The sequence below is a fragment of the Pyrus communis genome, chromosome 14, assembly GCF_041283825.1.
Source record: "Pyrus communis isolate YQ-2024b chromosome 14, ASM4128382v1, whole genome shotgun sequence".
Taxonomy (NCBI): Eukaryota; Viridiplantae; Streptophyta; class Magnoliopsida; order Rosales; family Rosaceae; genus Pyrus; species Pyrus communis.
The window spans coordinates 17,343,840-17,365,794 of NC_142578.1; the positions used below are offsets into that span (position 1 = coordinate 17,343,840).

Consider the following 21,955-nt stretch of genomic DNA (forward strand, 5'->3'; position numbering starts at 1 on the left):
AACAGCTCCCAGCTTTTTTTTATAGCAGCTTCTTTCAGAATCACCTCAGTACCAAACCAGGTCTTAAACGCATGGTCCACTCAATGGTTTAATTCTCCTTCTATGAAAAAGTAGAGACCAAAAATTTAACCTTCGAGAAATGCGGCTACTAATTCTCAATTTGGAGGAACATAACTCAAACATTGAATTGATTGCTTATGCAAATGTTGAGAAATTAGCAGTACGAAGACAAGCACAGTACATCCACATTAGATGGAAGACTATACTATAAAGTAAAAACCACGCCCCGCCACGACTTCTCCAAATGAAAGGCAATGTTAAACATCATATAGGGTTAGTAATACTACCAGGTAAGATTAATGGCCTAACCATTTCTTGTTATAGAAAACTAATGTCAGTGCCATCTTGCATTTCATTGATTGTCTAAATACTATATATTTAGAGGTACTTCACAAATGGGTCATCCAGAAACCTTAGAAGCTAAGCTAAAAAATAGCATTCTTGATACAACAGCTAATGCCCAAAGACGGAAAAGAAAAGAAAAAAAGGTTGGATTTTGTTTGACATACAGTGGACAAATGCTTAGCTAAAGCTCATTACGACAATACCCAATCAAATTCGCAAGTCGCCGATGCCGCAACTTCCCACCAAGCTTCCTCCTGCAAAAACCATAACCCAAGAATTATTTCACACACCCAATTCACATAACGATTGAAAACCCACAAAAAATAAAACCAAAACCTCAAAAACCCAAATGGAGCAAAAGCAGAAAAAACCAAGCTCACCGCTTCGGATCAGGCCACGCCATTCCAAACAAATTTCAGATGGCTGCGAAGCGAGATTCGATGGGGTGGGTCTGTGGGGAAATTCGAAGTATACGGGCAATATAACAATCTTCTCCTCCGCCAAGGGGATCTGCGAATGTAGAACTCGTGGTGAATCTGATTCAAGTCACGTTCGGCATTGAAATAGGAATGGCGCTGATGGTGGACTCGAGCTTCGTGGTGAATCCGATCCATTTTACAGTACTATACGGGTCCTGAAGACCCGCCTCCTCCAACCCTTTACCCAGCTCTCGCTCTTTCCCTCTTTGAGGCGCGCAAATGCCTTTGTTGAAGCTACTCTCTCCCTCCAAAAGAACCCATCCAGTGAACAAAAAACAAACTGTTTAGAATAACATCAGGTCTTAAAGGCCCGGTTATACCGTGTAATCATCAAAGGACCTGGCTTCTGCCCTCCAAGTTCTCATACACTCCCATCCTCTCATATTTATGCGGTTACGGTTAAACCACGTCAACATTTTATATCACTATTATTTTTTGTCTTATTATCTTTATAAAAAAATCAATATAAAATGTTGACGTGGTTTAACTGTGATTGCACAAAATAGAAGGGAATAGGAGTGTATGAGAACTGGGAGGGCAGAGAATCCGGATCCCTCATCAAATCATAGACCTCAGGCTATCTCCAACCGAAGGGTCTAGAGGGCCAAAAATATCTTGAAAACCGTCTCCAACCGAGGGCTAGGCTAAAGGGCTGTGGAATCTCAGAGGGCCCCACAGAATCGGAAAGGACTAGAGGGCTAGCCAGAAATACTGGGAATCCTATCGGGTATAACCGACAGGAATACGTTTCTATTATTTAATATAAATGTATTCATGTTGGTTATAACCGACAGAAATTTTTAAATATAATTTTGAAACCAACGGCTAGCTGACGTCAGCTAGCTGGCGCCACTTACCGTTGAATTCAATTTTTTTTTTTTTTTTTTTAGGGTTTTTTGGGCCTTTTTTTTATTTTTTTTAAATAAATATCTATTTTTTTTCCCTATAAATACCTAAACCATTCATCACAAAATTTTCACCATTCCTACCATTTCAATTCTCATATTTTCCTTCCTCTTTCAAAAATATATCCTTCAATTTTTTTAATAATTTTGAAATGACCTCTTCTGCAATGAAAGGTAGAGCTTGGACCCGAAAAGAAGATGATGCTCTTTGCAAGGCTTATAGATGGGTGTCGGAAGATAGTGTGAGGGAGAATTGTCAAACAAATGACGGTGTTTGGACTCGTGTGTCCAAAAAATACTTAGAGTTCTATGAAGGCACCACTCCAATGAATATTCGAAACCACGAGAGTTGTTCTTCAAGATGGAAGAAACATCTTCAGCCAAGTTTGAACAAATGGCATCAAGCATTGTTAGCAGCCGCAAGTAGACATGAAAGCGGCGCTAATTACTACGACGAAGTTCACAATTTATTTTCAATATTTAATTATATTACATTTAATTTCTTAAATTAATTTCCTTTAATTTTTTTCTAGGTACACCAAGCGGAGGAATTGTATATGGAGAGTAGCTCGAAACCCTTTTAGTTTCACAGTTGTTGGGAAATTTGTAAAGGGTGGGTGTTATTTGAAGATCCACCAAAGAGAGCTCCTACGCCGATGTTCGAAACTGCATGCTCAGCTGTAGATATGGATGAAGATGGATCTCCAACCATTCAACAAAAAAGGGTAGAAAATCCGTCTTCGGGTGAAGGTTTCATACCTAGGGCTATGGGACGAAACAAGGCGCGAAGGTTGAAGGAAAAGGGCAAGACAAATGATAATTACGCCGCTCAACATGAAGTGGCGGCCTCATTGCGATTATTGGCGGAGCAAAATGCCCTTGAGGCCGAAGAAATGAAGCGTAGGCATGAAGAACGGGCAAAACAAATACAAGAAGAGATGGATGATAAGAATATGGAAAGGAACACTTCGAATTACACTCCAATGAGTAAGGCCTATTTTGATAGGAAAAAAAAAGAAATTATGAGCCGACGGCAGTTGTTTACCTCTGACTATACTCCTACGATGGCGGATGATGAAGATGATGTTGATTATGGATATTAAATTTAAGTTGTTTTAGTTTTTAAATTTAAGTTAATGTTGTTTTCGAATTTCATTTGTAGTTTTTAAATTTAATTGTCGTTTTTAAATTTTAGTTGTAATTTTTAAATATAAGTTGTAGTTTTTAAATTTAAGTTGTTGTAGTTTTTAAATTTAAATAATAAATTATGTTTGGCCCTTTGGCCCTCGGTTGGAGACGGTTTTTTGTGGTAGGGCTAAAACGAGTCCTCTGGCCCTCGGTTGGAGACAGAGACAAATATGGCCCTATACTGTTCATTAAAATATTAATATCTTGGAGAATCTTGGAGGGCTAAAGGGCTAAAACAAGCCCTCTGACCAGCCATCAGTTGGAGATGGCCTCAATTCGTGGTCTACGCTTCAAAGTCCGCACCTTTGAAACACCTAATATTTCATCAACTTTTTACTAAGATAGTAAGGTTCACGGGTGGTGCATGCAACTTTAAGTGAAATTAATAACCCATGCTCGATCTAAAAAATAGTCCATGAGGAAAGTAAAATAAAAACAACAAATATCCGTTTTAGCCTCATACACACCAATGTGTAGTTCAGATTGTTATTTTCGTTTGCTTTATTCAAATTGATGGGTGTCAATGCAAATTCCTGTCGTCCTTTGCTTTGACGAAAAAGTACATGCAAAACAATCAACACATTTGATCAATGATCAAAAGCCTCACACGTCCACAATGAGTGGAGGGTTTTGGCCAATGGATCTCCGATGCCTAAGTTAGTAATTGAAGAGAGTGAGTGTTTAGGGTTTTCTGTATGGCAAAAAGCTTACCGAATTTTGGTGGAGAAATAGGGTATTTATAGAGAGTGGCTAGCCCTAGGTTGGATTTTTGTGAGAATATTCCCAAGAGATTGTGTAAGTTAATGCCTTTGACTTCTCCCACGTGAAGACAAGCTTTGAGCAGTCGTAGTCCCCTGCCTACATGTCTAAGGATGATGAGCTGTGTGTGGGGAATATAAATATACCCTGCCCATTTAATGAGGACAATCTTGCCTTTTTTGGTTAAAAGTCCATGTGCCGCCTCCAGAATTTTGTGGATTATTTTTCACTCCGCAATGGGCAAAAAAAAAAAAATGAGTGTGAGAGGCTATAAAAAGTGTACAAAAATCATTTACGCGAAAATATGTGATTACAGACGTCAAGTATTTATTTACGAAAGTTGAGACATTTGGCATCCTTGAAATACTGCTGGCTACGGTAAGCATTTTTATACTATACGTAGTATGTATAATTTGGAAACTATAGTTGTTTTACGGTGAGGGGTTATAAAGTTTTCAAAAAGGTTTTTATAAAGCTTTATTTTTAGGCCCACTCACCCTTATTTTTCGCTCCTCCAAGTTTTAGTAGTTAAGCTTTCGTATCAACAAGGATTCGTGGCAAATCTTAGTATTAGAGATTACCTTCGATGATATCATTCTCATCCTACTGTACTGTACTTTATTTATGCTCTGACATCATGTGTGAAATTGGTTCATTCCCGCTCACGAGCGCACTCTTATATTTAAGCACTTTTAGGTTTAAATTTTGATGCAGGGCGCAGCGGATAGAAACGAAATAAAATGACAGATAGGATTTATAGGTAGGGTCCACTATCTCCTAGTGCGAGGAGAGGCCTGAAAACCCTATAAACTTTAGTTCTAGTACCAGCCTACAATGTAGACACTAGAAATAACAAAGCAGCAAACTCTTACAAAGAGAAAGGCACAAATATGAGATAGAAATCTCTCTGAATATTTCATTCACCAACAAAGACGTTCAACTCCCTCATCTTACAGAAAAAGATGGTTTTTATAACCATTTTGTAACTTACATTCAGAAATTGAAAGGCAATATGATTAAATTGACATAAAACTGAATTAAAGTGACACGTCTCGTTCCCGACGTCCAAGGGACATCGGGATGGCCACGTGCTGACTGACACCCGAGGGTGATGAAAGCCATTTATTGAAAATATGAGAACTAAAATATGAATAACATAAAAGAAATTTAAATATAATTAATATGCATTTAAGGAACGTGTTCAGAGCATACAACTAATTAAAACACTAAAAAAAAGAATATAAAATTGAATGAATAAAAGAATGGGTCCTACATCGAGAGGACTCGAAGATGCCGATGCAGAAGTGCCTTGATGCTGGGATCGTATGCCTTGAATCTAAATCCTGAGGGGGCGCAAAATAAACATGAGTGGACCAAGTTGATATATATATATAATAAAACAGTTATCAACATACTAACTCTCAAAGTTTTATGTAAACTAATAGTTTAATATGTGATAGGTTTTCTGACACACCCCGACCGAGATCGGAGCGTGCTGGCCGTCACTCAAAGGTGACGTAGCCAAGTGCACGTGCGGAAGCTCGTAAGTAGTAATATAAAGGTACGAATAATTAAAAACTAGCATACAAGTACTAGAATAAGTGCTAGTTAGTGCGATACAAATTCAGAGCAGGTCAATAGCAGTCCAAATAAAACGACAACAGTAGTACGCCCGAAGGCGACCCTACAATGTGGAGTGTCTGTCAGAACGCCGAAAAGCTCTCAAGGGAAACCACCGCAACGGCTAAGCAACTAGAACCTGGAGGGGCGCAAAACAAAAGCGTGAGTGGGCAAAAACAAAGCTCTTTGAAAACCATTTCATAAAATACATTCTAACCCCTCACCGTAAAACCTGTATACTTCCCAGGAAATAAACATATGTACGTATGTATAGATATGCCCAACATGCTCAAGGGTATGCCAATCATGCTCAAGATATGCCATGTCAAAACCTCGTAATGAAACGTATGTGCTCAGGTATGAATCATATCAATAACATAACATCTGGCAGCCGGAGTCACCTAACGTGACCTGTACGGCTGCATATAGAGCTCAATCTTAAACTCAACAACTGAACCTGCCCACGAGTCGGAACCACTCTAGGTGGTCTGTACGACAGGCCTGGGTGTAATACATATATACGCTCTAGTGCTACGATCACGTGAAGGCTGTGCGAATAATCGCGGGTCACCTACGAGTCGGAACCACCTAATGTGGTCTGTACGACAGGCCTATGCACCTAGCTTGGATCCAAGCTGAGCGTGTGGTGCGGGAGGTGAACATCACGTGAAGGACTGTGCCCTACTCTGGGCGGGAGCACTAACACCGGGGGTGCAGGTTATGAGCTCTCTAAGCATCTCTAAACACTATGTAATGCAATCGTTAATTAACGCTTACCTGGCACTTACCTATGCCTCCACAGCACCCACATATAAATATATATGACATATGCATATGTATATGTATGCCACAAATAATGCATGCAAAGATGCATAAACGATAAATAATAAAGTGCATGGCATAAGGCAAATAACCCTTTTTAATTCAATTTCTGGGAATATAAATGTATATAGGTATATACGGAAAACAAAAGCCCACTCACTGGTATGTAGAAGGGTCGTAGCCCCCCTGTCTCGCGTGTGCACGCTCGTCCTCTGGGTACGTGTCACCTAGATGCGAAACAACTATAAAAACGTTAACTTTAAAGCACATAACCCGTTTCTCGTAATAACTTCTCACACATTGCTCAAAATGGACAAATGAATATACCCACGTGCTCTACACAACCTCAGGATCACAACCAAATTTTTAGAAAAATTTTTGGACCCCGCACGCGCCCCCACGCGCCAGCACAGGCACGGACCTACGCGCCCCCCACGCGCGGCCACGTGCCAGGCACACTGACGGTGTCAACAGACGCCGTCAGGAATATTCCGTTAAACTGACGGAATATTCCGTTAAAACTAACCGGATCCGTTAACGGCGTTAGGAATATTCCGTCAGAATTGACGGAATATTCCGTCGCCTTCTTCATTCGAACGCCGGCGACGTCGCCGGCGCCGGAAACTGGGAAAACCTGCAACTAGGGTTTTCTCGCTCGTTTCTCGACCGTTTTTCGTGATTCTTGGACCAAATGAAAGCCCTAGACTAGTAGAACATGTCCCAACAAGTTTTAAGGGCTAAAGCTAAGAGATTATACCTGTGCAAATTCTCCAAAACCGGCCAACTTCGAGCAGGACGATCCCGACGTCCAAATTCGTCCATCGAAGTACTCCGAGGCTCCTGGGAACCTCACAAACACAACTACGAGCTCAGAAAACCCAAAAACTTAATGTATAACTTTTGCATGAACAGTACTCAAAACGGACATCGTCGAATCGACGTGAAAACGATGTGTTTCTCACCTGAAAATGCTACGGTTGTGTTCCCCTCGACCTCACGAGCTCAAAGGTGTCCTTGGTTTCCTCGATCCACCACAGTTTGAGGGGTATGTGTGTTGGTCCGTACGTTTTTGGAAGAAGAAGAAGAAGAAAGGGAGAGAGAGAGAGACACGGGACAGAGACAGAGAGAGGGTGAAGAGAGACAGTGTATGTGCAGGTGTGTGTGTGTGGCCCAAAGCTTGCCAACACCACACAAAGTAACCAAAAACAATAATACGAAAACCAACTAGGGGTAAAAAGGTCATTTCCTAAGCACATTTCCGATATTTTCGGGACGGGATGTCACAACCTTCCCACCTTAAAAGAATTTCGTCCCGAAATTCAAAACAACAACGCAGCAACCCCTAGTAGTCAAAGAACAATCGAGGTTACAAATCCCTCATCCGATTCTCTGTCTCCCACGTAGCTTCTTCGACTGAATGGTTTCTCCACAGAACCTTCACTAAATTCACTGTCTTGTTCCTCAGAACCTTCTCCTTCCAATCAATGATCGTCACCGGTTCCTCATCGTACGTCAAGTCTGGGTTAATCTCAAGCGGTTGAGGAGGTATCACATGAGATGGATCAGCAACATAGTGTCGGAGCATAGACACGTGAAAAACATTATGCACTCTAGCCAACTCCGGAGGCAACTCCAACCTGTAAGCTACCTCACCAACTCGTTCTGTGACCGCGTATGGTCCGATGTACCTAGGACTCAGTTTCCCCTTCTTTCCGAACCGCACAACACCTCTCCACGGTGAAAGCTTCAGAAATACCCAATCTCCGACCTCATATGTTCTGTCCGTAGCACGCCGATCCGCTAGACTCTTCTGCCTGTCCTGAGCTGCTTTCAGGTTAGACTTAATCACCTGAACATTCTGAGTAGTCTCCTCGACAATCTCTGGACCCACTAAAACTCTTTCTCCAACCTCTGACCAACATAACGGTGTGCGACAAGCTCTGCCATACAAGGCCTCAAATGGCGCCATGCCAATGCTCGAATGAAAACTGTTGTTGTAAGCAAATTCCATCAAATCCAACCTTTGGTGCCAAGCGTCACCAAACTGCAACACCGAAGCTCGCAGCATATCCTCCAAGGTCTGAATAGTTCTCTCTGACTGTCCGTCTGTCTGTGGATGATACGCCGTGCTGTAAAGTAATCTCGTGCCCAAAGCTTCCTGGAAAGCTACCCAAAACTTCGACGTAAATCGTGGATCTCGATCCGAAACAATACTCACTGGGACACCGTGGTACTTCACAACCTTCGAAATGAACAACTCCGCTAAACGGCTCAGAGAATACTTCTCTCTCACAGGAATAAAATGAGTCGACTTAGTGAGTCGATCGACGATCACCCAAATGCCGTCAAAGCCATTATGTGTACGCGGGAGCTTGTACACGAAATCCATGGTGATATTTTCCCATTTCCACTCTGGAACGGGAAGCGGCTGCAACAACCCAAACGGCTTCTTCCTTTCTGCTTTAACTTGCTGACAAACAGCACATCTGCTCACATACTCGGCTATCTCCCTCTTCATACCCGGCCAATAATAAAATGGTCGAATGGTATGATACATTTTCGTAGCTCCTGGATGCATGGCATAAGCCGAGATATGTGCTTCATCGAGAATTTCTTTCTTCAACTCCACACTCTTAGGCACGAACATTCTACCTTCTAACATCAACATGCCATCCGAATCACGAACTCTGAGGTCTCGCCTCCTTCCTTGCTCTCGAGCTTGAATAAGTTCTTGAGTCTCCTGATCAGTTACTTGAGCTTCAAGCACCCGATCAACAAGTATCGGCCTAATTTGGAAATTAGCAAGTAATGCCACATCTCGATCTTCGGCTTCTAGCCTTACTCCCGTAGTACGCAAGTCCACCAAAAGAGGAGCACGACTAGCGTACAACGCATTAATACGGCCCTGTGACTTCCTGCTAAGTGCATCAGCCACTACGTTCGCACGACCAGGATGATAATCAATCGTGCAATCGTAATCGCTGAGCAACTCCAACCACCTCCGCTGACGAAGATTGAGTTCCTTCTGAGTAAAGAGATACTGGAGACTCTTGTGATCTGTAAAGATCCTGCACTTTTCTCCGTAAAGATAGTGCCTCCACAACTTCAACGCAAAAATGATAGCAGCCAACTCCAAATCATATGTAGGGTAATTCATCTCATGAGGTTTCAACTGCCGCGAAGCATAAGCAATCACCCTACCATGCTGCATCAATACACATCCCAAACCATTCAAGGAAGCATCGCTATAAACCTCGAAATCACCGCTATCGTCTGGGAGTGCCAAAACAGGTGCATGAGTGAGACAATGCTTCAACCGTTGGAAACTCTGCTCACACCTATCATCCCACTCAAATTTAACATCCCTCCTCGTTAACCTCGTCAACGGCAAGGTGATCACCGAAAAATCCTTAACGAACCTCCGATAATACCCTGCCAAACCAAGGAAACTTCTCACTTCGGTGACGGTTCGCGGTTGCTCCCAACTCTCTACCGCTGCAACCTTCTGAGGGTCAACCAAAAGACCCTGAGCAGAAATGACGTGCCCCAAGAACGCAACTTGGTCTAACCAGAACTGGCACTTGCTAAACTTAGCATATAACTGGTGTTCCCTCAACCTTTTCAACACCAAAGTAAGATGTCGAACATGCTCCGCTTTCGACTTAGAATACACCAGAATATCGTCAATGAAGACAATGACGAATCTATCCAAGTAAGGCTGGAATACTCGGTTCATCAAATCCATAAAGGCGGCTGGTGCATTCGTCAACCCAAATGGCATAACCAGAAACTCGTAATGACCGTAACGAGTCCTGAACGCCGTCTTAGGGACATCATCCCTACTGATCTTCAGCTGATAGTAACCAGACCTCAAGTCTATCTTAGAGAACACGCAAGCACCTCTCAGCTGATCAAACAAATCATCGATACGAGGCAAGGGATAACGGTTTTTAATCGTCACCCGATTGAGTTGCCTGTAGTCGATGCACAGCCTCAAAGTTCCATCCTTCTTCCTCACAAACAACACTGGAGCACCCCAAGGCGAAGTACTAGGCTGGATAAATCCCTTATCTACTAACTCTTGCAACTGAACTTTCAATTCCCTTAACTCCGCAGGAGCCATACGATAAGGAGTTAAAGAAATAGGATTGGTACCTGGAATCAACTCAATGGTGAACTCTACGTCTCGATCTGGGGGTAACCCAGGTAAATCCTCAGGAAATACATCAGGGAAGTGTCTGACCACTCTCACATCCTCTATTCTGCTAGTAACAACCTCATCCAGCACCACATGAGCCAGATACCCCTGACAACCCTTAGTTAACGACTTTTTCGCTCGTAGCGCCGAAATAACGCCATATCTCACCCCACTCTGCTCACCCACGAAGGTAACCACAGGTAGTCCAGGTCGGTGAAACGTAACCACTTTCCCATAACAGTCAATGTTGGCACGATAGAAGTGCAACCAATCCGTGCCCAGAATCACATCAAAGTCCACAATATCTAACGGGATAAGATCGGCTGACAAAGCAACACCCTCTACGATCACTGGACACCCCGGGTACACACAATCTACAACGCAACTCTCTCCCCTAGGCATAACAAACTCTAAATCATACCCTAGGGGTGTGGGGCGAGGTTGCGTCGCTTGAACAAATGTATGAGAAATTACGGAATGTGTAGCTCCACAATCAATTAAGACTCTAGCAAAACAACCAAGAATGTTCAACGTACCCATAATCAAGTCTGGGTTGTTCTGAGCGTCCTGCAGAGAAATATTGTGAAGACGCCCCTGTCCTTGCTGACGCCCACCGCGGCCTCGGCTCGCCTGAACACCGCGTCCCTGAGCACCACGCCCCTGACTGGGCTGGCCTGACTGTCTCGAAGATCCTGCACTGCTAGTGGCAATCTCCCCCTGCTGATACTGTCCTCCCTGATACCACTGTGAACCACCCGCTGGGGCTGGAGGATACGGCATATAGCCGCCCGAATACTGGGGATAGCCACCCTGGGAATAGGGATCCTGAGGGTACTGATACTGCCCCGGAGCATAAGGGACAGCATCACCCTGATAGTGGTAAGCACCACCTCGACCCGTCTGGCCGTAACTACTAGGACCCTGGATCTGCTGGAGTGGTGCAGGCGGTGGCATAAAGGTCTGCTGTGGTTTCTGCTGTTGCTGACCCTGGGGACAATTTGCCGCTCTATGTCCCACCTGTCCACATGTGAAACAACCGTTGCTACCACGTCTACACTCACCGAAATGTCGGTTGTTACACCTGCGGCAAATAGGGGCTCTGCCTCGCCCACCATCGCCCTGCCTCTGGCCTCTAGCGCCACCAGAAAATCTACCTCCACGACCCTGCCCAGTGGCACTGAAGCCACCACTCGAAGAACTAGAACTAGCTCCACCTCTCTTGAAATTCTGAGTCTGTCGGGGCCCGAGCGATGCCTGACCTTTGCCTTTGTCATCTTTCTTCTGGTTGCCGTCCTTCTCTTCATCCGTATCGCTCGACATATTCTCGGAATCCTCGATCCTCAACAGTATCTCATAGAAGTCCCGATAAGTCTCGCTGTGGACCGTAGACGCCATAGAACGCCACTTCTTCCTGGTGCCCAGACGGAAAAGACGGAGCATCTCCGCCGGATTACCAGCGACATCAGGGTGATAACGGGACAAGTCCGTAAACTTACGGTAGTACTCATTCGCTGACATCTTCCGCTGTTTCAGTTTGGAAAACTCCTGCTTCTTACGGTCAATGTATTCAGGGGGCACATATCTTCTCCTAAACAACCCCGTAAACACGTTCCAATCAATCCTCTGATCCGGAGTCAACCTACGAAGCTCCTGCTCCCACCAAGCTGCCGACTCCGTATCCAGAAACCAAGCGGTCGTCTCGACCCACCTCTCCATAGGCAAGTTCCCCTGATTATGTAGCACCCGGAAAGTCTTCTCTATGTGTTCTAGCCAGCGCTCTGCGCTCTCGGGTCCCTCACTGCCCTTAAACTTATCCAACTTCAGATTGTACATCGTCTCCAGAGGAGTCCTCTGGGGAGGGCGCATCACTGCCTGAAGGGCTGTAGCAAAAGCTTCCCCCAACTGAGTAATATCGGGGAAACTAGGCTCAGAAGAGCGACGGGGTTCCCGACGAGGCGGCATAGTTCTGACAGAAGACACCAAAATTATTAGAATACTCACAAGGACACAGGACTGCCAAACCTAGGCTCTGATACCAAACTGACACACCCCGACCGAGATCGGAGCGTGCTGGCCGTCACTCAAAGGTGACATAGCCAAGTGCACGTGCGGAAGCTCGTAAGTAGTAATATAAAGGTACGAATAATTAAAAACTAGCATACAAGTACTAGAATAAGTGCTAGTTAGTGCGATACAAATTCAGAGCAGGTCAATAGCAGTCCAAATAAAACGACAACAGTAGTACGCCCGAAGGCGACCCTACAATGTGGAGTGTCTGTCAGAACGCCGAAAAGCTCTCAAGGGAAACCACCGCAACGGCTAAGCAACTAGAACCTGGAGGGGCGCAAAACAAAAGCGTGAGTGGGCAAAAACAAAGCTCTTTGAAAACCATTTCATAAAATACATTCTAACCCCTCACCGTAAAACCTGTATACTTCCCAGGAAATAAACATATGTACGTATGTATAGATATGCCCAACATGCTCAAGGGTATGCCAATCATGCTCAAGATATGCCATGTCAAAACCTCGTAATGAAACGTATGTGCTCAGGTATGAATCATATCAATAACATAACATCTGGCAGCCGGAGTCACCTAACGTGACCTGTACGGCTGCATATAGAGCTCAATCTTAAACTCAACAACTGAACCTGCCCACGAGTCGGAACCACTCTAGGTGGTCTGTACGACAGGCCTGGGTGTAATACATATATACGCTCTAGTGCTACGATCACGTGAAGGCTGTGCGAATAATCGCGGGTCACCTACGAGTCGGAACCACCTAATGTGGTCTGTACGACAGGCCTATGCACCTAGCTTGGATCCAAGCTGAGCGTGTGGTGCGGGAGGTGAACATCACGTGAAGGACTGTGCCCTACTCTGGGCGGGAGCACTAACACCGGGGGTGCAGGTTATGAGCTCTCTAAGCATCTCTAAACACTATGTAATGCAATCGTTAATTAACGCTTACCTGGCACTTACCTATGCCTCCACAGCACCCACATATAAATATATATGACATATGCATATGTATATGTATGCCACAAATAATGCATGCAAAGATGCATAAACGATAAATAATAAAGTGCATGGCATAAGGCAAATAACCCTTTTTAATTCAATTTCTGGGAATATAAATGTATATAGGTATATACGGAAAACAAAAGCCCACTCACTGGTATGTAGAAGGGTCGTAGCCCCCCTGTCTCGCGTGTGCACGCTCGTCCTCTGGGTACGTGTCACCTAGATGCGAAACAACTATAAAAACGTTAACTTTAAAGCACATAACCCGTTTCTCGTAATAACTTCTCACACATTGCTCAAAATGGACAAATGAATATACCCACGTGCTCTACACAACCTCAGGATCACAACCAAATTTTTAGAAAAATTTTTGGACCCCGCACGCGCCCCCACGCGCCAGCACAGGCACGGACCTACGCGCCCCCCACGCGCGGCCACGTGCCAGGCACACTGACGGTGTCAACAGACGCCGTCAGGAATATTCCGTTAAACTGACGGAATATTCCGTTAAAACTAACCGGATCCGTTAACGGCGTTAGGAATATTCCGTCAGAATTGACGGAATATTCCGTCGCCTTCTTCATTCGAACGCCGGCGACGTCGCTGGCGCCGGAAACTGGGAAAACCTGCAACTAGGGTTTTCTCGCTCGTTTCTCGACCGTTTTTCGTGATTCTTGGACCAAATGAAAGCCCTAGACTAGTAGAACATGTCCCAACAAGTTTTAAGGGCTAAAGCTAAGAGATTATACCTGTGCAAATTCTCCAAAACTGGCCAACTTCGAGCAGGACGATCCCGACGTCCAAATTCGTCCATCGAAGTACTCCGAGGCTCCTGGGAACCTCACAAACACAACTACGAGCTCAGAAAACCCAAAAACTTAATGTATAACTTTTGCATGAACAGTACTCAAAACGGACATCGTCGAATCGACGTGAAAACGATGTGTTTCTCACCTGAAAATGCTACGGTTGTGTTCCCCTCGACCTCACGAGCTCAAAGGTGTCCTTGGTTTCCTCGATCCACCACAGTTTGAGGGGTATGTGTGTTGGTCCGTACGTTTTTGGAAGAAGAAGAAGAAGAAAGGGAGAGAGAGAGAGACACGGGACAGAGACAGAGAGAGGGTGAAGAGAGACAGTGTATGTGCAGGTGTGTGTGTGTGGCCCAAAGCTTGCCAACACCACACAAAGTAACCAAAAACAATAATACGAAAACCAACTAGGGGTAAAAAGGTCATTTCCTAAGCACATTTCCGATATTTTCGGGACGGGATGTCACATTTTCCGAAAACCCTAGCATGCCATAAAACCTTTCATAAAACGTATCTCCTATATAGTGTGCTAACTAGTGGTATCATAATCGCCCGAAGGCAGGACATAGAACTCTTCCTTCACAAGTATCAATCCCCCGCAGGCTCCTACAGAACCCACCCGAAGGCATATCTAGTATCAATCGCCCGAAGGCTCCTACTGCACCCACCTGATATAGTATCAATCGCCCGAAGTCTCATACAACACCCACCCGAAGGCATATATATAGTGACCACTAGATACGCACAAAACCATTGAACATAACCTTTCCAAACATAGGTATATATATTTCAAAAGCATCTTCATTGTATAAAGTCATCCATCAACTATACTATAAGGAAGTGTGTGAAAACATGTTCTAAATAGTATATCGTCATCCATCAGATACCCTACAAGAACATGGGTTCTATAGAAAATATGGTATTCCAAAATAAGCTGAGTATAGCATGATAATCAATTTCTCATAAAATGTTCACAAAACGTATTCAGTAAATCATGCTTTTCATGTATGCATTTCTACTATTAAAACATGCATTTTAGAAGGGATCCACTCACAAATACTTCAGCGTCGAAGAGTCACGTAAACTAGCGAAGCTCAAAATGCCACAATAAATACCTTTAAGCAGATAAGGGGTCCAATTAATAAAACTCTAACATAATGATTTTATTTGAGAAAATAGACATAAAAAACGAATTCAGGATTTCAAATTACCCTAAGAAGGGTCTCGGGTAAATTTCGAAAAGTCTACAAAAAGTCAACACAAGAATATTCCAGAGAATATTCCACAAAATATTCCATATGGGTTGGGTTTGTGCAGCCAAGCCTGGGTTTGATTATGGGCTGTTTAATGGCCCAAGGCCTGTTGGGTTGGGTTTCTGTGTAAATGGGTTTAGGTTGGTTCCAAGTTGGACCTAAAGGCCCGTGGGTTTTAGGTTGGCTAGGTGGCCCGAGAGCCTTAGGTCAAAAGGGTTTTGGTTATGGGTTGAAAGGCCCTAAGACCTGGTTTCATCGGAAAAATGACATCAGAGCTTTCAAGCTTCGGTCAACCCCAAAACGTGACCAACACATGTCAATTAAAATACCAAACTGAAGCCCAAGGGAAGAGGAAAAGATCTATATCATTTTCAAGGCATGCCGTGGTCGGAGCTCGCCGGAGTTTCGCCTGGGAACCTATAGTTAGACCTGGCAATTTCTTACACGACCCGTTAACACGACACGTAAACGACACGAAAATAACGGGTTTCGGGTCAACACGATAACTAATCGGGTCATTATCGGGTCACACGATAATAACCCATTAATAACGGGTCCTTAACAGGTTTACACGAGAGTGACATGCGGGTAACCTGTTTCGACACGATAAGAAAAATGCTATTTTGATGATTTTAATTTTTTAAACTACTAAAAAAAACTTACTATAAAATGCAATAGATATAATGAATATGTATATATTGTTTATTAATTATTATTCTATATAAACTTTAAATTTTAAGTTTTATTTATTTATTTATTTTCATAGTATATTATAGGCAAAGATTGAGATTAAAAATCATAAAACACATTAAAAATAAAAATATCAAGTAATATAAAAATACCAAACACATAAAAAAATTATAATAATTAATTCCCCGCCTAATATTTCAAGAGTTTCATCCATTTCCCGCCTAATGTTTGGGAAATTTTGCAGCCTATATCCATCCATTTCCCGCCTAATATTTAACCCAAAGAAACTCTAAGTGTTAGTTAATGTATCGTTTTGATGGGATACGCATCCTATGAAACAAATTTCAATGATCCAATCGTCAAACTTGTTTATATATGTTTCGAGATCGCATACGCCAAAATTTGCAAAAAAAAAAATATTCAGAGATCAAGAAACGAAAAATCACGATTTAACGGTTATTTTAACTCTGATTTTGATGATTTTTTACAGCTATACTCTTTGACCCTATATGAATATAATGAATGAATTCGATCTTCAATTTAAAATATTTACATTGGTGGATACCACAAAATCTTATGTTATACTTGATAAAAGTATAAATAAACTCTCAAGTGTTAGTGAATTTATCATTTTGATGGGATACGCATCTTACAAAACTAATTTCAACGATCCAACCGTCAAACTTGTTTATATATGCTTCGATATCGCATACACCAAAAATTGCAAAAAACAAACATTCAGAGATCAAGTAACGAGACAAAAACTTTTGACGGTTATAAACGAAAAATCACGATTTAACGGTTATTTTAACTCCGATTTTGATGATTTTTTATAGCTACACTCCTTGACCCTGTATGAATACAATGAATGAATTTGATCTTCAATTTAAAATATTTATACTAGTGGACACCACAAAATCTTATGTTATACTTAATGAAAGTATAAATAAACTCTTAAGTGTTAGTGAATCTATCGTTTTGATGGGATACGCATCCTACGAAACTAATTTCAACGATCTAACCGTTAAAGTTGTTTATATATGCTTCGAGATCGCATACGCCAAAAATTGCAAAAAACAAACATTTAGAGATCAAGTAACGAGACAAAACTTTTCAACGGTTATAAACGAAAAATCATGATTTAACGGTTATTTTAACTCTAATTTTGATGATTTTTTACAGCTACACTCCTTGACCCTATATGAATACAATGAATGAATTCGATCTTCAATTTAAAATATTTACACTAGTGGATACCACAAAATCTTATGTTATACTTGATGAAAAGATAAATAAACTCTCAAGTGTTAGTGAATCTATCATTTTGATGGGATACGCTTCCTACAAAACTAATGTCAACGATCCAACCGTTAAACTTGTTTATATATGCTTCAAGATCGCATACACCAAAAATTGAAAAAAAACAAATATTCAGAGATCAAGTAATGAGACAAAACTTTTCAACGGTTATAAATGAAAAATCACGATTTAACGGTTATTTTAACTCCGATTTTGATGATTTTTTATAGCTACACTCCTTGACCCTATATGAATACAATGAATGAATTCGATCTTCAATTTAAAATATTTACACTAGTGGATACCACAAAATCTTATGTTATACTTGATGAAAGTATAAATAAACTTTTAAGTGTTAGTGAATCTATTGTTTTGATCGGATATGCATCCTACGAAACTAATTTCAACGATCCAACCGTCAAACTTGTTTATATATGCTTCGAGATCGCATACGCCAAAAATTGCAAAAAACAAACATTCAGAGATCAAGTAAAGAGACAAAACGTTTCAACGGTTATAAACGAAAAATCACGATTTAACGGTTATTTTAACTTCGATTTTGATGATTTTTTACAGCTACACTTCTTGACCCTATATGAATACAATGAATGAATTCGATCTTCAATTTGAAATATTTACACTAGTGGATACCACAAAATATTATGTTATACTTGATGAAAGTATAAATAAACTCTTAAATGTTAGTGAATTTATCGTTTTGATGGGATACACATCCTACAAAACTAATTTCAACGATCCAACCGTCAAACTTATTTATATATGCTTCGAGATCGCATACGCCAAAAATTGCAAAAAACAAACATTCAGAGATCAAGTAATGAGACAAAACGTTTCGACGGTTATAAAAAATCACGATTTAACGATTATTTTAACTCCGATTTTGATGATTTTTTATAGCTACACTCCTTGACCCTATATGAATACAATGAATGAATTCGATCTTCAATTTAAAATATTTACATTAGTGGATACCACAAAATCTTATGTTATACTTAATGAAAATATAAATAAACTCTAAGTGTTAGTTAATGTATCGTTTTGATGGGATACGCATCGTATGAAACTAATTTCAATGATCCAACCATCAAACGTGTTTATATATGCTTCGAGATCGCATACGCCAGAAATTGCAAAAAACAAACATTCAGAGATCAAGTAACGAGACAAAATGTTTCGACGGTTATAAACGAAAAATCACGATTTAACGGTTATTTTAACTCTGATTTTGATGATTTTTTATAGCTACACTCCTTGATCCTATATGAATATAATGAACTAATTTGATCATCAATTTAAAATATTTACAGAAGTGGATATATACCAGAAAATCGTATGTCATGATGATCTATGAAAATTGAGGATTTTGTAAAAGGTATAACATGTAAGCTTTGAGTTCCATTGGCAAGGTTACATGGTCGTTTAGATTTTTAAAACCCTCCAAATCTCATGAACAATGTTATTTATTTTAGTGAAAAATTAATAAAATTAATAATAATTATTGTAGAAGTGTGAAAAATGTAATCACTCGTAATAAAAAGCTTTACAACTTTCATTAAGGGGTCAACTCCGAAATTTAGTATGCATATACTGATTTAGTATTATGTTTTACATTTTTTTGGGTCAAATTAATGTTTTCATTTTCATTTTTATTGATTTAAAATATATTTTTCTTAACGGGTAACGGGTCGGGTCATATTACCTGAAAGTATTAACGGGTTGATTTCGGGTCGGGTCATATTACCCGTTTACTTTAACGGGTATTACACGACACGACCCGTTAAGCTATCGGGTATGACACGAAAACGACACGAACACGAGAAACACGACACGAATGCCAGGTCTACCTATAGTCGATACCAGAAGCTGGGTTTTGGTTTCCTTCTTCGTTCCATCGCGATCACATTATTCATAAACCTAAACTAAGTTAGAGTTGAACCATAAAGGCAAATAAAAAAGGACTAAGGTACTTTAAGGCTTACCCCACGTAAGAAGGCCGAGAAGCTCGCCGGATTTCTCCAAACTTTTGCACCGGTTTCCATGGTGCTCCCATCCTTGTCTGTCCTAACAGAGGGAGAAGAAGGACAAGGGAGATGAGGGAAGTCAGATAAGAAAAGGGGGAATGCTGGTGTGTGTGTGTGTGGGTGTGTTCATGGTGCCCTCGGGGCTGAGAGAAAGAGAGCTGAGAAAGAGGTTAGAGAGAATGAGAGAAAAGTGAAGGAAAAAGACTTGGGCCCCGAGGGACAAAACTAAAACACATGAGCCCCACGAACACACACATTAAGACCCAAAATAATTTTTTTTTAGATAAAAACCCAAAACTATTTTTCAAATCGGGGGTGGGGTTTTACATAAAGTCACATAAAACTGAAAATTACATAACTAAAGTAATGATATCAGCCATAAAACATCTTAGAAGTAAACTGATCAGCCAATATGTATTAAACCGCCCTCTTTATTCCAACAAATAAATTTATTTTCCAATAATTTATTGTGCTCCATGCCAAATGAATCTTTTATTTCCCATCCTGCATCATTCTCCCCTTCTCGAAGAAAACTCCTCCTTGAGTTTTGTTTGTAAGAACAAGTATCCAAACTGCAAAATGCTGCAACCATTCTGCCTTGCCATGCTTTGTTTTTTTTTTTTTTTTTTTTTTTTTTTTTTCACACTTACAAACAGATTCTTTGCATAGAATATACAGAGGTTAGCCATCTCTTGGAATCGAACTATAGTGTCAGGATATGAATAGATTGTATCAATATTCAAAACTTTTAACAAATCAATCCTTTCACTCAACCTCTTGTTGATGGAAGCATGTATAAAATCCAACCAAACTGGATCATGGAATTGAAACTTAGCAAAAATTTCCACCACCTCTGTCAAAACAATTGTGTTCACTTGTTTTCTTTTGTGTTCAATTTTGAATTCAAAAAGTAGATTGTTGTCATCATGAATATCCTTGATAGAATTCAAATACATCTCTTGATTATCCACTCCAACCTGCCGAGAAAACTCTTGGCCACCAATACCGTCATCAATTGTAAGATCATCAACAACATCACCATACATAAAATTATAATGACATATACCACAACAAATTTCACAAGAACCATCTGAACAAAGATCGAAATTTGGAGGAAGGTCAAGATTTAGGAATCTGTCACTTGAAAAATCTGAAGCACTTGTTTCTTGGACTTTCGTTCGTAGAACATATGCTTCCTTAAATACTGATTGCAGCGACATGTTTTAGTAAAATGAGAATATTGTTTTGCATAAATAAAGGATTGGAAAACTGCTTGAAGATTTGGAAACTAGACTAGAAGAGATTTCCAATGATATATGGCTTGATGGTCAAGTAATTTTTAATGTACTCGAAACCTTGCCCGCAACACAGATGATAGCTGGTTTCGTACAGCATCAACGCTCTGTGTTGTTTTGCCAATATCAGTTCACAAAAAACTCTGTTTGATGTATAGTTTGTTGCATTGGAAGTTAGACTCCCTGAGCCTTCTGATGATGTATGATTCTCAAAATAAAAGTAAAGGAAACTAAACCAGATTTGACGACCAACATAGATGATGTGCCAGTCCAAAGAACGTTTCAAACTCTGATAACCAACTGATGTAGGGTGCATCAGATAGAAACAAAATAAAATAATAATAAGATTGATAGGTAGGGTCCACTATCTCCTTGTGTGAGGAGAGGCCTGAAAGCTCTTTAAACTTTGGTTCTAGTACAAGCCTACAACGTATACACTAGAAAGAATAAAGCAACATACTCTTAAACAAGAGCAAGGCACATAAAAATGAGTTTACAGCTCAAATATCAATATGGTAATTCAAACAACTTCCCCCACCCACCCACCCCCCCCCCCCACCCGCGCCCCTCTTTTTTTTCTTTACAAATACATGAATTTATCTATATATATAAAGGGAGAGACCCAAAATGGTGAAGCATCTAAAATGCCAAAAATATCCTCACTTTTCAATAAAACAGCACAAAACTATCCCAATATAAATGGGTAATAATCGTAAAATACAAATAAAATAAGTTTAAAATCGTAATAAACAAAATATGAAAGCCACTGTACTTTTAGATTAATTCTGACCGTTTGATTACTCATCACATCATTTCTCTCTAAAAAAATCAAATAAATAAATAAATATAGAGAAGCAGTTGTGCGGTTGCAGAGTTCCAAACTGAAGCCACCCTAAACCCAGCAAACTCCCCACAAGTAGTTGTAGTGGTTGCAGAGTTGCACGATTAAAACCCCAACCTACCACAAATTACTATTCGGGAGAAACCCACTCAACTTCACGTACCCCTCTTTTTTTCTGGGTGCTTCTTCATCCACCTTACAATTTGGTGTTTCTTCATCTATGCTTTTTCTTTAATGTAATTTATAGGTACCGGTCCACCATATTTCATTTGATGCTTCTTCAACATCGAATTGTTTAATCCTAATTCACTTTGTTCAGGTTTTA

General features: G+C 40.9%; 1 long non-coding RNA gene across 1 annotated transcript; it reads right to left on the reverse strand.

Moving 5' to 3' along the window:
- Positions 1-351: 351 nt before the first annotated feature.
- Positions 352-1,289, reverse strand: LOC148691304 (uncharacterized). Its single transcript, XR_015955952.1, has 2 exons — positions 786-1,289; positions 352-659 (listed from the first exon to the last, which is right to left on the reverse strand). It is a non-coding gene; the product is annotated as an uncharacterized LOC148691304 (long non-coding RNA).
- Positions 1,290-21,955: the final 20,666 nt, after the last annotated feature.